This window comes from Cavia porcellus, unplaced genomic scaffold, assembly GCF_034190915.1.
Source record: "Cavia porcellus strain 051 isolate PalLab524CR breed Dunkin Hartley unplaced genomic scaffold, mCavPor4.1 scaffold_24, whole genome shotgun sequence".
Classification (NCBI taxonomy): Eukaryota; Metazoa; Chordata; class Mammalia; order Rodentia; family Caviidae; genus Cavia; species Cavia porcellus.
The window spans coordinates 42,481,266-42,495,110 of record NW_026947507.1 but is presented as its reverse complement, the minus strand read 5'-3'; the positions used below and the strand labels follow the sequence as shown (position 1 = coordinate 42,495,110).

Sequence of the window (13,845 nt, the reverse complement as noted above, 5' to 3'; positions counted from 1 at the left end):
TAAGGCATTTATCATTTCTTTTTATGTATTGCTTTTGTGTTTCTTCTAGTTTAATTTGCATTTCTAAAATTATTCTAAAGTGTTATTTCAGGTCTTATATCATTTTCTTAAGGCATTTAATTCATTGTAGCATGAAATAATATGCTACACTTCGATAGCTTTTTGGCATGCTGTCATTATCTGTAGCTCAATTCCTTTTCTTTTGGATAATAGCTGTATATGGGATTTGATCTGAATATGTACTACCTTAGAGAGAAAGATGCCCCTTCTCTCAGTTCTCCAACTAACTCCCCACCAGGAGGTGGTCTCAGATGTAAACACTTTTGCAAAATTTGAGTTTCTGTGTATGAGTTTCTGAAGTTTGGAGAATTGGAGCTACCAACTTTGAGGCACTCCTTCCTCTGCCCACTCATAGTGTAAAGACTGTGCAGTGCTTCTCTCTGAAACTCCTTTCCTGTTTCTCCTCCACTCAGCTCTAGCTTTCTACTTTGCTTTGCCTCTGTGGTTTCTCTCTAATTGGATTCTGCTCCGGAGTCCAAGGTTCCTGGGCTGCCACAGCCTCCTCCCCAGGCCCTCCCTAGCACAGGTGGGGTCCTCAGACATCCCAGACATCCCTCAGTGCCTGTCAGTGACCACCAGCCACAGTTTGGTTCTGTGTTCCCTAATCCATAGGTGTCCTTTTATTTCTCCAGCACAGCTGCCAGTGGAACCATGTCTCATGGCTCTTGGTGGCTTTGTCCATTGGCTTGAATGTTAGGGGATACGTTGTCACCTAGTTTTGTTGTAAATATGTGAGTTGTTGATTTAGCACATAGTTTCTCTGCATGCTTTTTTCTGTGAGGAAGATGTCACTGTAGCTGCCATCTGCCCAGAGCCCCCAGTGAGATTTTAAACTGATAGGGGGCAAGAGTCTTTGTGAGCATCCAGCAGCAACTCATGAATAATCCTGTGAGTATGTGTGTTTGTGGAAAGACATGGAATTATCCTCCTTTGGGTTAGGACCCCAATCCTCAAAAACAATACTATGAACAAACACAGCTCTGCTCTTGGTAACACATCTTGTTTCCCAGGAGAATGTCTGTTTGTACAGATGGCAGGGACACAGGGCCTGGGAGGTAGAGATAATGAGTGGCAAATGTTGCATTGGCTTTTGGGGCTCACAGCCCCTCTGAACCTCACCTCAGCCACGGGAGGGCAGCTGGGAGAACCTGGGTGGGCATCTTTGTCTGTTGATGTACTTTACCCAGCAACAACTTATCTGCTTCTTTGCTTACACCCCCAATTATAGCAATTTTCAACCCAATAGAGAGCCTCATCCCAGCTAATAGAGTTGGACAACTCCTTGGTGGCCTCTGTCTTTGTCCTCTAGGGCTCATATCTCCTGGTTAAGTTCCTGCCGCCTGCAGCAGGCCACCCACTGAAACATTTAATGAGCAGAGGAGTATTGTTCTTGGAGACATAATTACAGGGGACACTTAATGCAACCTTCCCCGAGATAACAGGCCTTTGAAATGTGATGTGTTGGGGAAGGTTTAGCCAAGATCAGTGACTGCCCAGCTGTTGTGAGTCACATTAATACCGCTTCATTCTGCCTCGGCCAAAGGATTCCGGAGTCCGTCTGTGATATTAATTAAAATTTCGTTTGAGAGTTTGTGCCTGAGACTTATGATTCCAAATTTCTTCTTCCAGATTTTCAGTTGTTATTCATTTAGGAATAGTTGTGGCTGCATGCAAAATGGTGAAATGGTCCTTTCCCCTGGCCCTTGGGCTCTCCCACCGCTGGAAGAGGTTAAGCCCCAGGGTGGGATACACATGCCTGTCCTTGCATCTTGCCTGGATTCCCAGACTGGAAGCTCTGGATACAAATAAACCCTCTCCTGAGAAACTCAGCTGAGGACTCTCACATGCCCCGCCTTCTTGGGAACCTTGCTTTTCACCTGGCTCTGAGCTTAAGGTACTTGGGAGCCGTCTACCTACTCAAAGAAACTCTTGAGAGCCACTTCATAAGTAAATACGACTTCTGTGAAGTGGAAAATATCTTCCTAATTTCTCTGTCCTAAAGCATCAGTGTTTAAGAATCATATTGTCATTCTTCAGGCAAAGAAAGCTCTGCCCACTGTCTTCCCCTGCATTTCCTGGAAAAAAAAATAGTTTCCCTCACACGAGGTATCATTTCCTCTCTCTTCTCTTATACTGTTATTTTGTTTGAATCATTTGTTCTCAGGAAGCAGAGCAAAAATACTTGCCTTGGGAGAAGGACCCAGGTTCCCATCCCTGCTTTGCCCTAACTTGCTTTGAGATTTTGACAAATTAATTTAACCTCCATGAACCTCGATTTCTCACCTATAAGATGGGTGTAAAAAATACTTACATCACTACATTCAAATAGGATTAATATCATTATATATACACACACACACACACATATATATATATATATATATATATATATATAGAGAGAGAGAGAGAGAGAGAGAGTAAATGTCATTGTCAATCAAAATGTCACTTCTTGTTAAAAGAAGCAGAGTTTATGATCTTCGCCCATATGAGCAGAGCTTCATCCCTTTGTCCTGCATTGCTGGGGACATATTTCTTAATGTAAATTTATCCATAGCCATAAAACAAATCATAAATATCCACTTATCCTGTAGCCAAAAGGCCCAAGCCAGGAACTGGGCCTGGACCTTTAACAGTGTGACTGGCAGGCCAGGGGTCCCCACTTCTCGCTTTGTTCCATGCTCATCCTGAGTTTGGTTTGCCACAACCACTTTCTCTTGCTGTCCATGTGTTTAGCTCTTTCCACAGGCAGGACTCTGCCAAGCAGTCCCTTAGCATCCAGGACCACAGAGAGTCCCTCCTTCCTCCTCCCCACCAGTTCCCCCCAATGGGAGGTAGTGTGGGGTTTGCACGCTTGCTGGAGAGACCGAGGGATCCTGGTTTCCCTGCTGGCCCCTGTCCCTTCCTTGTTCCTCCCCATTCACCCCCACTCTCCTGTAGTCTTGATCCCCCCACTGCCCTCCCTCCCTGTACGGTCGGCTCCACTGCTGCTTAAATGTCACTTGTGAAACAACAGAAGGACACGCTGTTCTTACAACATCTTGAGAAAAAATTTTAATCCATTTGGTGTTAAGAGCACTTACAAGAATTCAGGGACCCTCGCCAGTCTCTCCCACTGGTGTGGTTTACAGGGGGCGACTGGGGATAAAACCTGCCATACGTTTCCCCAGTGATGCCCATTTGCCCATCACTTTTACCCTCTTTGATGTTTAGACTTGGTTGTCTTTGGACTCCGCTGGATTTGAAGGTGGTTCATTTCCAGGCTGGAGAGGAGCTTGATCTAGGCTTCTTCCTCAAGCCTGTGGGCCACGTCCCTGAGGAACCTGCCGGGGAACAGGGCCAGGGCTGGCACCATGCTCTGGGCCATGAGATGCAGGGAAGTCTGTAGATACTGTGCTCCACTGTGGCCCACAGAGCCAAGTAGAGTATGGGAAGAAAAGGTCAGACCCCCACATGTCCCCAGTACCTGGACCTGTGCCTTGTAGGTGTGGAGTATTGCTAAAGGAAATGCACACTTAGCTCGCTTCACTAGGGGTGTAGGGTGGAAGCAAAGGGAAGTGGCCACTTTCTCCAGACCCCTCCCTGGCCTTGCTGTGCCAAGGAGGTGGCACACATGTGGGAGTGCTATTATTTTAAAACCCAGAGATCCTTCGCCATTACTCATGGTCCAGATGAGCAATTATGATAGGAATTGGAATTTTAATTAGCTGCTTGTTCTGGCCAAAACACCTGATTGTAGTATAGTGACTTCTCATCCCTGCCCATTTGGGTTACTCTGCCATTAGAATTATGGTTCAGTGAATTTAGTCAGGTTGTAATCTACAAACACTTGAAGTTGGCTATCTGTGGCTTTTCTCAATCATGTAAGCAAGCACCTCAGACCTCAAATGCGCCAGAGGACTCTTGGTCCCAGAACAGGAGGTACTGGCACGTATCTCTCCCATATCCTTTGCCGGATCTGTTCCCCTTCTGCATGCTGGCAAGAGAACTTGGGGCATCAGCAGTACTCTGCCCCACTGCCTTCCAGGCCCATAAGAATCTGAAGGAAATGACTAAGAGTCCTTTTTTAACGTGTTGTCTTGACATTCCACTTGGTGGGAGGCCAGCAGCTGAGGTTTGCAAAGGGAGTGAGCTTCTCTAGAAACCTGTGCTATCTTCCCTGCCTGTGGGTGGACCTTAGTCGATGGGTCAATGTGGCAGAGCTCAGCCTTCTGAGGATAGGCAGTACCGCTCCATTGCAAGACGCAGGCCCATGGTGAAGACAGTGGATGTCACAGCTCCACATTCAGGGTAGGAATCCCCTAGATCAATTTCATGTGTGCCGGTCTTTCCTAGACAAGAGTCCTTCCTCTATGAAATCTCACTGATCCTGCCGGAAAAATCAGCTGGAAGACAGGCTCCTTACCCGGCTTTGCTGTTTGCACCTCTCTGTTGAATAACACGTTTGAGATTCTCTTTTCTGCTTTTTCCTCACCTTTGAATTCCTCATGGAGGCTGAGCTTTGCCAGACAGATAAATATGAAGTAAAATTAGAAGCTCTTGCCTGGGCTAACTTCTAAGGGCCTTCCTGGTTTTCTAAGAAGCAAACCCCCCCCCCCCCGAAAAAGTCAAGATTGGAGAAGCAAACTTTCAGCTAATTACCATCTTTTCCCCCTCTGAGCTGAGAGTACTGTTCTTAATTTCCTGACCAGCTTGTGCCCCTCCCCCGCTCCCTCTGAGCATCTGTGTCGGTTTCAAATTGAGCTGCGTACCTGCTGCTCTGAATTTCCAACATACCATACCAGTTGGTTTGCCAAACAGCGAACTGCCAGCCATCTGCCATCCAAAGTCAGAATTTACATTGTTTCATCTTAAAATAACGCCTCCGGAATAGCAAGCCACTCTGCATCAGGTTTTAAAATTGACAATCAGCCAGAATTAAAAACAAATACCAAATGGGCATAAAAAAAGAACATGGTGAGGGGGGAGAACTGGCATTTGACAGAGAGTTTATTTTTCAGCATTTTTACCTGATTTTCTACCAAAATAGCCATGCCATTTAATTTTATCTGCAACAGCAGGACCTACTTATAGACTAAGAACATTAACTTTTTCCTTGCTGGCACTGGGTAGAAGAGGATGCCAATCAGGGAGGAGGGGGCCCTGGTCCCGGGGAGAGCAGATCTCATCATATGGTGAAGGTGGACACCTTACCCAAGGTCACATGCTGTTCTGCAGGAGGGTAGCACATTGTACCCAGGACTCCCGGCTCCTGAGCACAGCTTCTGCTGCCCACTCCTCCCTCCTTTGCCTGTGTTGACAGCCACAATGGCTGAGGGAGGCTTTCCATCCCCATTGAGTTCCTCATGTACAGCTGCAGCAGCCTTGAGAATGGACAGACTAGAAGTGATGTCTACCTGTGGGGTATAGGGGACATCCAGGATCTATGATGATGGCCTATGGCCATGGGGTCAGAGTCACCACTGTGTCTAGATGGCTTTCTAGCACTGGTGAACTCCAAGGAGGAGTGTGTGTGTGTGTGTGTGTGTGTGTGTGTGTGTGTGTTAGTATGTCCAGCACTGATGGACTCTGAGGAGGGGTGTGTGTGTGTTTCTGAAATGGAAAAGAGAAGAGGCTTCAGTTCCTTTCATGGAAGCTGTTCCAGGCGAAAGCAGCTTGGGAAAAGTGTGAAGTTCTGAGTGGGAGCAGAAGCAAAGGGCTCTATTTATACCCGAGACACCTGCCCACCATTTGGAACTCTGTAGCGGGAGCATGCTGGGCTGAGCCCCAGGCCACGACCAAGCCCCAGCCTCCCTGGAATTCTGTAGCTGCAGTGGAGACAGTGAAAGCTCCACCCTGTCTATTCTCCAGCATTTTGAGGTACAAACAAGCCACTGGCTCAGCTGGGTCTTGCTGTAGGAGTCAACTCAGGGTGCTCGATTGTGGTTCGGTTTCTGGCTGGCAGGCGGCAACTCCTCATCGAAGCGCTCTCACCCAGGCATAGATCAGGGACTCATCTTCCCACCAGTGGCTCTGACAGCACCTGTGCATCAGGGCTTCAGTGCCAGGGCATCTGTCTTTCCCTTAGGCTCCTTGTAACATCTGCACATTGTCTTCCTCCTCTTGCAGATGCTGAACCCTGTTCATGTGCGATCAAGTAGTGCTCACTGAGTGCACTGGGCTACTGAGATGACGCAGGACTGAATGGGTTGTACTGACTTTGAGGGGCATGACCTTGTGTCATCTGGGAGGAGCTGCATCTGCCCTCCCTGCTGTCTCCTGCGAGGGCTTTAACCAGTTCCTGTTGTTGCTGAGAACATACTCAAGGGCAAGTTGTGCTGAGGGGTGTGTTGTACGTCTTCTCATCTGTATAGTTTACTTCGGTTTATTTGTAAAAGCCCTATGAACTGATGAGCAGTCAAGGCACAGAGGGGCTGATTTTGGCCATATCATACCATACCTGAGAAGCAGCGACAGATTGGAACCTGGAGCTCTTTTGTATTGCACAGGGCTTGCTAGGCCATTGGGTTTAGTACTGGGGACTGTCACTCCTCATGCTCTGACACCCACAGCATGGGACAAAGGCACCAAGATGAGGAAGCCATTCTACTTAGCCTGAGAAGGAGACACCAAATTCAGTGTGGAACTTCCTTAGAAAAAAGGAGGTGTTCACTAATTCCAGGGACAGAAGGGACTGCATGTGCCAGTGCCAGCCCATCCAGGAGAATTTCCAAGTGAGTGGAGCTGCCCAGCTCTGCCCTGCAAGGGCATGAACCCCCTGCACAGAGGCAGCAGCAGAATGAGTGTTGGTCACAAAGCCATGGGTAGGACACCTCACTGGTACCAACATGGAAGCAATACACCTCATGCATCCATCCCAACTCCAAATCCATAAGTTCCATTTTTCTGAGATGAGTATATAAACCAGTGGTGATTGTGGTGATGATGTGCTTTTGAGCTTAAAATAGACTCCACTCATTTTTACAGAGTGAATCATTTTTAGGCCTCCTCCTGTTCAGCCTTGAAAATCTGGTCAGAAGAATGCAAACTAAAACAAAGCAATAAATAAATAAACAGATACAGTTAACAAACAACATGAAATGCAACACCATTATTTTATATTCTAAAAGGCATTTTTCTTTGCAAACTCCGAAGATGAAAGCTATCTCTCCCAGAGACCATGGCTGTACCAGAAGGGCTCAGGCCAAAGCTCTGGTTGCATCTAATGATGTGACCTGTAAAATTCTGCCCTGCTATAAGTGCCAACACTATTTCCAGGACACACCGTTCTGTGATAAAAAGTAAAAGCAGCTTTATAAAGCAGCCATGATACAGTATCTGACCCTGAGTTAGTGTCGTTACCAAGGAAACCACAGAGACGGTGGTGACCCTTCTTACACACATCTCCAGCTCAAGGGTGCCCTTGGTAGGAGGGGGTCTCTCCTCCTGCCAGAGTCCAGTGTCACCTCTCTGAGTCACTGTCTTCTGTGCAAGCTGCCACAGGGCCTGCACCCATCTGTGGCAACATTTTCCTACTTCCAGGAGATAGGATAGTAGACTCCAAAGGTCCATTTGCCAGTGTAACAGCAAGGTTTTCTTTCTAGAAAGAAGAGTTTTGTCCCCAAGAGTTGTGTTAGAAAGTAGAATTCTGGGGCACAGTTGTGTCATCAAGGGAACAGTATCTATCCCACAGGGCTACAGAAACACATGCATGAAGGCTGGAGTCAAAGAGCAATGTTAGGATCCAAGCTCAGAATTCATGATAGCTTTGAGATGAACTCTGTATTTTTTTTTTTAAGAAACAATATTTTTAGCGGCTGTGTACATAACAGTGTATTATGATAGAATTCAAAACTGATTATAATTACTTTAGGTATTAAAAGCTAAAGTGACATTTAAATACTGTTGAATTTCATAAGATATGTTTAAAAAAATTTTTTTAAGGGACGAGTAATAGGTTCCCATCTTCCTCTCAACTAGAAATAATCAGGACAGCAGTTTGGCTGACTCCGGCTTGATCATGACACTACTGCCACCTAACGGTAGAGGAGATTAATTGCAGATAAAAGTTTCCAAAGAAGCACAGCCAAGTATAGTACAGCAAAGGAAGTGCCACCTGCAGAGACTGCTCTTTGTGAACTGCTATCATACGCAGTTAGATTTTCATCTTCTGACTCTTCTTAACTTTGGACTTGAGAGCTTCATTCATTAAAATTCATCAAAATTTAAGAAGACAATAAAGATTACAGAAATAGAAAATGCCTTACAATTTAACTTCAGGATGAAAACTACTGCTAAAAATGGGGGGTGGATTAAAATAACTATTGACATTTGATAGTTACTGGTTTAATAATAGTCATGTTTAGTTGAGTCCTATTTAAAGATGATTGATAGTTATTATTTAATTAGGGCCTACTAAGGATGAAATGCTTAAAAATAGTCATAGGAACAAATGTATGTGTATGAGATTTTAAAATCAGTTTCCTATGCTTTAAGGCATTCTTCTATAACTTAACCACAGACAAGCTCATTCTCTTCATCCTCATATGTGCATATGAGACCGCGCATTCTAACTGCAGTGCTCCTTTCTACAGGCCTGGTCCTTGGAGCCTCTCCTTATTCAGACCCCATTTCTTTTCTCTGTTGGTCACTTGAGTCCCCATCATGTCCTGAGATTCTTGTGGCTGCCACCAGGAACAGGAGGAAGGTCCAACAGCATTGGGCAGGCCTGCTGGCCAACCTGGCCACAGCATGTGCAATATCCTCCCACGAATTGTCATTCAGCGTGAGAACGTGGAGCAGTCATATCCCCCAGCATGGGAGCAGACGTGTGTCAGTGTTGTGGAGATAAACGCCCTGGCATTGGTTTGGGGACGCATGTGGTCCAGTCATGAGAGAATGTACTTGAATTTCCACTCCTTCTGCTGCCCACCATCCCCATCCATCCCCTGCTACTATTGATGTTCAGCCCCAGACATTTTAGTCACCCAGGAACAGCTTCAAGCCATCCTTACCTGAGCTTCACCCAACAAAGACTAGAATCTCTGGGTCAGGAGAGGAGATTGATAAAAACTGAAATCATCTGTTATTTTTAGAGTATATTATTTTGGGACAAGATCAGGAAGGAAATAAATAGCAAAAGGCATTTGAAAGTCAGAAAGGAAGAGATTTGCTATCTCAGCCTCTTGAGATGGTGCAGATTTAAAGTAAGGGAAGCTCATTATGGGAGAAGTCACTTTCCTGACTGTGCTTCATGTTGGACCCAGGCACAGTGTCCTTGTTCTCTAAACTTCTGGTGGTCAGCATGGTCCCCAACTCCTCTTACCTCATGCAGACCAAAGTAAGGTTAACCCAGCTTTTGTGAGATGTACTTTATAATTTGATAGTGACATCATTGCTTGTCTCTTGTTGTCACTCTTTGCTTGGGCAAAGGGAAATGTGGTGGGAAGGAGGAAGAAGTGGCCGGTTATTGGCCTCAATGTGTAGACTGTTTTGTGTGACATCAAGTTTGTGCACCCTTCCCTTGGCCCCACCTTGTCAGCCTCTGCCACACACATCTGCATGCGCTTTGGTGCCTCTATCCCTCGTGCCTCTGGGTACCATGGGTAGCCATGTCCACAGCACATCTTTGTGAACTCCATGTCCTACAGGACTTAGATGTGTTGGTGCTGGACAGGGCTTTCTGAAGGTCTGTGATTCTGGGATTGTGTAAGCTTTCCCAGGTCAGCAGGCTTCGTCCTCTCCAGCCTGCTACATGGGAGGCTGAATGCTGCTGACACTGAAGAGACAGACACGGCTTCTTGGTACCATATAAACTCAAGAATTTGAATCAACCGTTATTGTGTTAGTGACAGGGTGATGCGACTTTGGCAGAATATGACCTTTGGAGGAGCACTACTGTCTCCTCCAGCCTGGCTGCAGTGCCCACCTTTCACCTCCTCACTGCAGGGCTTCCCACGGGTGTCATTGGCCCTGCTGGGCAGCTGCTGCCACATAAGCCAGAGGGGTCCAATTAGAAATTAAGAACTAGACGATTACAATCACAGGCCTCATTGAACTGAAAGTGTTTGGAGTGATTTTGCAAGTGAATTCCATGGAGATTATTTTCACTGTGCTTGCAAATAAGACAAACAGATTCCATGTGCACATGCAGGGCTTGCAGTTAGAGGACACTTGTGCATTACCACATTTGTCTTTTATTTTCTTTCAATAATGTTACAAGTAATAGGGCAGAGGCTAGTTTCTCTATTTCTAAATAAATCTCAGAGAATCTCACTTATATAACCACTGTGTGATCAAAATAATGCAATTAAAATGAATCTCCCTGAATCCATTTCTCAGCCCCTGCTCCCCAAACAAAAGGAATAAGTTAACATATGAAATATGACACTGAATTATGTGAAAACAGACCAGGATGCTCCAGGAACTTGTAAGAGGAGGTCAGACAAATTATTAAAATAACAACCACCCTTTCTGAATATTAAAGAGTTGAGATAGACATCTACTGCCCGTTTTGGAACTGCAATTCCGTTAAAGCCAGGCTGAGGGTCCACACAAGTTGGGAGGGTGCCAGGCCCGGTGCTAAGTGACGCTAAAGGACATGGCACGATCCCTACCCAGTCTGTGGGCCAGGTATTATTATTACGGTCTTTTTTTCTTTTTTCTTTTTTACATAATCATTGGAGGGCTGAAAGATTTGATAAGCTGTCCACAGTGCCTGGTCAGCCAGGGCTGTAGCCTGAATCCAAGTCTGTCTGACTGCTGTTTGGGATTCTGCCTCACACTACTGCCTTTGTCGGCTTCATGGAAGACGAAGAGCAGAGGACCCGGCCCTTGAGCAGGGTCAAGGTCACCTGTATGCAGGGAAAGGAGACAGGGAGCTTCAGGAAGGACCCCACATGACTGAAGGTGTGGAGTCTGTGGACAATGGAGAGAGGACCCGCATCGGGGTCAGGGGTCACGGTATCAGGTGGGAGGTCATGGGAATGGGCAGATTAGGAGGGAAGTTGGCAGCCAGGTAAGAAGGGACAGGTAGGGGACTTTGGAGGGATGTGGTCAGGTACAGGAGTGAGAAACAAGGGGTCTGCTGGGATTTGTGACAGGAAGTGTGGGCTGTGGAGTCAGCACAGTGGCCAAGGACTCTGGAATCCACCAAGACCAGGCCAGCCCTGGGCAGACATAGGGCTCACTCCCTGCTGCACCAGCCTGCTCCTGGCTTCTGTGTAAGCAGAGTCTCAGTAGAGACCTGTCCCCCGCCACCAGGCTGATTGATCGCAGAGTCAAGCAGCCGTATGTTCTGTGCAGTGAGCTGACGGGCTTTTGTTCTCCAGGCCAAATTCCTAGGATCCTTTTGGTCCTGAAACACCTTGCCTGTGGAGTTAAGAGAAGAAAGTACAGGAATGAACTCACAGAATATACTCTGGGAATATTTCACATTTCAGGGAAATAGTGATTCTCCTGAACCTGAGGCCTTGGAGCATCCACTCTGGGGCTGTGTCCTGCAGTGCTGGGTTAGGGAGCCCCCTAAGAACTTGCCTGTATTCAGTACTTCCCACATAATAGGCCTCAGCGGAGCACTTACAGGGGTCCCCCCAAGAACTCTAAAAGGAAAATATCATGAGTCTGATTTTGGAGTTCATCAAACTAAGTCTTGGAAGCGTTAAATGACTTGCCAAACTTGTCTAAATGACAAGAAAAATTACAGTGTTGGTCATTCTGCATGCTTTCCCATCTATTAGCAGGGAGAGAACCATGCAGAGGGAGCTTGCCAAGCCAAGTTCTTTGCTTTGAAGCATCAGAGTTCGACCATTTCATTTGCGCCTTCACGTCTCACCTTGCCTCTGAAATCTCCTGTGCTTTGGAATAGACAAGAAGCTTTCCGCGTTGACTTGCACAGTCATGTCTGCGCCTCCCCTTCCACTTGTTCCTCTCTTCTTGTCTTCCTGGCGTCTTTCTTCCTCCTGAGCCTAATACATTTAGAAACAGGTGAGGCTGGCATCTGCTCTGTAGAGTCTGTCTTACTGCTAGACTTCAGCAGATCGTGATGCGTAGCCTCCTGTACACACAAAGGGACAGCTGGTGGGGACCTTGACCCCATGGAGTAGATGCAAACCCTTCCCATCAGAGGTAGTCCTATCACTTCATTTGCAGAACTGAATTCATAGACTGAAGTTTCCATCTTACTGCATCAAATATGGTGACATTTTGTGGGTCTAGTGGCTCTGGGGTACCTTAGAGAGAACTAGAGGCAAAGGGCAGGCTTCGTGGTAGCAGCAGCCAAGTCTCAAACAGTGAGTCAAGAATCAGTGGGTGACTCTCCTTACCCAGCAACTGTGCTCCCAGGCTTTGGATTTATTGGAATGTTGACCCATTGCTAAATAAGACATCAAGATCACCTCTACCCTTTCACCCCCAGGAGGCCACATTACTGACAGGAATAGGGGAAACACACAGCAACACCTAGCATCTACCTGTACCCCTTTGAGGACCAGCTTGTCACTTAGGGTAGGGTCAAGACTGAAGAGTTAAGACTTGACACAAATACCAGCCATGGTCATGTCTGATCTCTGCAAGATAGCTGTCCTTGCCACTAAAGAAGGTATTCTTCCTCTTGTCTTTGCACTGGAGCAGAATTAAATATTTGGTCAATAAAGACAGCACCACCTGGGAGGTCGCTGGATGGAATTCCAGATGGGCCAGGGGACCGTGTGTCCTCCTGGAACTCCTGGCTTGATTTGGTTCAGCTTTCTCGGACTGAATCCCCATCGTGGGTTGCAGTCAAGTTCCAACCCAGAAGACAGCTCGTCAGAGGCAGGGCTGCCCCGGGTTACGGTCACTGGCTCTGCCTTCCTGGGCGTAAGAGTTTCAGCTCCTCCTATGTGCTCCTAGGGATGGCAGACTGCTTCTGTACCCTGCCTCATGGCTGCAAAGTGAAACACGGGAGGAAAGATAGGCTCTTCCTCCTGGGATTTGGCAAGTAGTAAATGAGAAATAAGAGCATGTGAAACTCTTAGACCAGTACCCAACTCATAGCACATACAAAACAGACACTAACCTTTCCATGGCACTTCCAACCCTGAATTTTTAAAATTTGCTGGAGTTTTTAAGTTGGTTTTAGTTATCTAATTTAACTCTTATAACTATAAGCATTCAGTGACCACATACAGTGATCTGGCACATGCCTAAGTACCGACTATTTAAACACAAGTAAGCTGCAGTCCTGTTCCTTAAAGACATCTTAATTTTTTGGAAGCAATTACTCCTGGGCAGAGGGCAGAACCACAGCAGATAGGAACTTTCTTTCCTGTATCTTAAATCAGGCCCAAAACAAAAAAAAAAAACTGCTTGCCTGAAAAAATTTCAGTGTGTAATGAGGGGAGGAGGTCAGGACTGAGCCGGGCCCACGTCCATTCATTGTGTGAGCTTGGATAAGCCATCCCATCTTCGGGGTCAGGTTCAGGTTCCTCCTCTGTGAATGGGCCACTGTGCCATCTCTTAACTTCTAGCTGCAGTTCACTGTGCAGCAGTGCAGGAGGACCATGGTGCCTGTCTTCCTAAACTAATGATCACAAGCCTGTTTTGGAACTACTCTGCTGTCATACAGGTGGGCCTAGCCAGAGGCTAAATCCAGGCCAGTTCGTGTGCACAGTTTTACATTAATTACAGTTGACACTCCTGGCTGGCAAGCTCCCAAGGCGGAAGGTGGCCTGAATCCCCTTTAAGGAGATTTCTGCCAGCATATATGTGGGGCCTCTGATTTGAAGCACAGCTTGCCCAACTGAGAACCAGATCCTCTGATATTACTGATCT

General features: G+C 46.6%; 1 protein-coding gene across 9 annotated transcripts in view; it reads left to right on the top strand.

Moving 5' to 3' along the window:
- The window catches only part of Msra (methionine sulfoxide reductase A), a 333,241-nt gene that overhangs the window by 283,932 nt on the left and 35,464 nt on the right, over nucleotides 1-13,845 (top strand). The window lies entirely within an intron of this gene.